At 40.7% G+C, this 2,706-nt stretch overlaps 1 non-coding gene across 1 annotated transcript; it reads left to right on the top strand.

The window, feature by feature from the left end:
- Window positions 1-2,603: 2,603 nt before the first annotated feature.
- Window positions 2,604-2,706, top strand: LOC149236749 (U6 spliceosomal RNA). The gene has a single exon (XR_016246913.1). It is a non-coding gene; the product is annotated as a U6 spliceosomal RNA (small nuclear RNA).

Below are 2,706 nucleotides of genomic sequence, written 5' to 3'. Positions count from 1 at the left end.
GAAACTCCTTGTCCTCCATTTTGGTCTTCTAGATCAGAAGAATGTCTGGAGCTTCTCTTCTTATAAGACTTCTTGTAGCTTCTTCTTTCACTTTGCTCCCCATTCCTCTGCAATTCCAGGAGACAATCTTCATCATTTATTTTTATGGTGATGGGCTCCCTTGGAACCCTGCGAGTGGTTTTTGTTCGTCTTCGGATTTTTCCCCAGGAGTTTCTCCAGAGTGGGCTGACTACCCTGAAGCTTGTCCTTGTAGGTTTCCTGATCTCTCTTTTCTCTAGCTAATTTACGGCCTCTTGCAGATCTTTTGACCGATGTCTGCATGTCTCCTATTTCTCCATCCTCCTTAGACTCCTCCGAGCCATGTTCCTCCTTGGATGCTTCTGGTTGTTTTTCCTTGTTTCTTGCCATGGTTTCGTCAGGACTTGCATCCGCTGGGGACGATTTATCTGATGGAGGATCTTGCTTATCTTCTGCCTGGAGAGTCTCTTCAGCGGAGCTTAAGACCACATACCTGTTTTCCTGACTGTTTGACAGGGGAGCATTATGGGTGGAGGCAGGATGGGGTGCATGAACCCGAGGTTTCTTTTGGGATGCCTTTGATCTCTTGACCTGGTTCCAACCTTCTTCCTTTCCCTTCTCTGCCTCCCCTTTGGTCGAGCACCCTCTTGCAAAATGGCCATAGACATGGCATTTACGACATTTGAAAGGAAGTTGCTCATAGTCCAGCACTTGGACATGCGTCCAACTGCCTACCTTTAATTTGATGGCCTCCGGAAGCCCCACCTCTAAGTCTACCTCGACACAGATACGGGCGCAATCATACTGGTCATTGTTGTTTGCTCTATCAATGAACTTTCCCAGAGTGTTCCCTATGTGCTTGAGGGACTCCCAATTCCAGCAATGCACCGGGAGATTCGGGAGCCGAACCCAGACAGGGACCGCCGTTGGGACATCCATGGTCGGGTCGAAGTCAGGGGTCCATTTGTTAAGGTAAAGACCCTGAGGCCCCATAAAATATGGCCCATTCCTGAAGATCAGGTCTTTGTCCTCCTTTGTGTTGAACTCGAACAGGAAGAAGCCTCTACCCAGAAAATAAGAGGTGACATTGTTTTCGATCAGGGGAACCCAGTTCTTGATGACCCAGTTTTCCGTCGATTTTGGCGAGGGCCAAAGGCCCGTGAATTGACCCACCAAGGCTCGATCTGCCAAAGACAAGGCAACCTGGATCGGGCCCTCAGGAGGCAGGTTTACTTCCAGAACATCGTCGATCCTTTTGACGAATTTGGAGAGTTCAGGCTTCTTCTTTTTGGGCAGCGAAGCCAGGAGAGAGGAGAAGGCTGCTTCAGCTTCCGGAGGAGAAGCATGCGAACCGGTAGGCGAGCCTTGAGACTCCATGGCAGAGCAAGGATCAACAAACCCAATCTGCTCCAGGCGGGTACAGGAAACAAGGCATCTCAATCACTGAAAAAAGGGAGCCGATCAAGACCTCCAGAGCAGTCCGATCTGGCCGATGCAGGGGGAACGCGGTCAAGGCAGCAGGCCTGGCAGATCCAGGCAGCCCCGCAGCAAAGAGGATCAGGGTCGGGACGGAAGAGCCGAGAGGGCAGCGCCCAGTCAGGCCGCAGGTCGCAGCGAGGGCAGCTCTTCAGCGCAAAAAAACTCAAAGCACGAGAAAAGCACACAAGGGCATTATATATATATATATATATATATATTTTCTTCAGATTATATATAAATTATATATATAGATATAAAAGAAAAAAATACAATTTTATTAAAAAAAACAAAAATAATTATATATTATTTTTCAAAATCTAAAACACTCTTACACCTATATTTTATTATTATATAATAATAAATAAAAATAAAATAAAAATATAAAAACTAATAATATTTTTAAACATAAATTTCATTTAATAATTTTAAAGAAAAAAAAACTTGAACAAATATTTTTTTACTGATTTATTGCACGCCAGGCTATCCAATCTGTTTTTAAAAGACATTCACATCATAGATCATGAACATATTCTAAAATAATTCACTCTAAATGTTTGGAGACCACCCATATTCCAACTTTATTTTATTTAAAAAAATCTAAAAATAGTCTTGTTTATGTGACTTACAAAAATAGAAAAAGAAATGTGTAAAAATATTCTTCTAATAGGTAGATTATCATTGTAAAAAGATCCTACAACTAAATTTAAATATCATTGTAAAGAGGTCCAAATTCCAAAATAATTCACTCTAAATGTTTGGAGACCACCCATATTCCAACCTTATTCCATTTAAAAAATCTAAAAATAGGCTTGTTTATGTCACTTACAAAAATGAAAAAGAAATGCATATTCCAACCTTATTCCATTTAAAAAATCTAAAAATAGGCTTGTTTATGTCACTTACAAAAATGAAAAAGAAATGCAGAAAAAAATTCTTAGAATCCAAAAATATCATTGTAAAGAGGTCCAACTAAATTTAAATATCATTGTAAAGAGGTCCAAATGAAGTTTCTCAACAATTTCCTTTGGCATCCATTAAATTATTAATAAAAAATCTCTAAATATTTGAGACTTAAAATGTGTTATTTGTAAAGGGGTTCCAATGTGGTTTTTTCAGAGACATCCGATAAAATTGGAACGATACAGAGAAGATTAGCATGGCCCCTGCGCAAGGATGACACGCACAAATCGAGAAATGGTTCAAATTTTT

Source organism: Pinus tabuliformis, chromosome 8 (assembly GCF_031772625.1).
Source record: "Pinus tabuliformis cultivar Carrire ecotype Pingquan chromosome 8, CPIR1, whole genome shotgun sequence".
Classification (NCBI taxonomy): domain Eukaryota; kingdom Viridiplantae; phylum Streptophyta; class Pinopsida; order Pinales; family Pinaceae; genus Pinus; species Pinus tabuliformis.
Note: the sequence above shows the minus strand (reverse complement) of the source record. Positions and strands in the feature narration are given on the sequence as shown.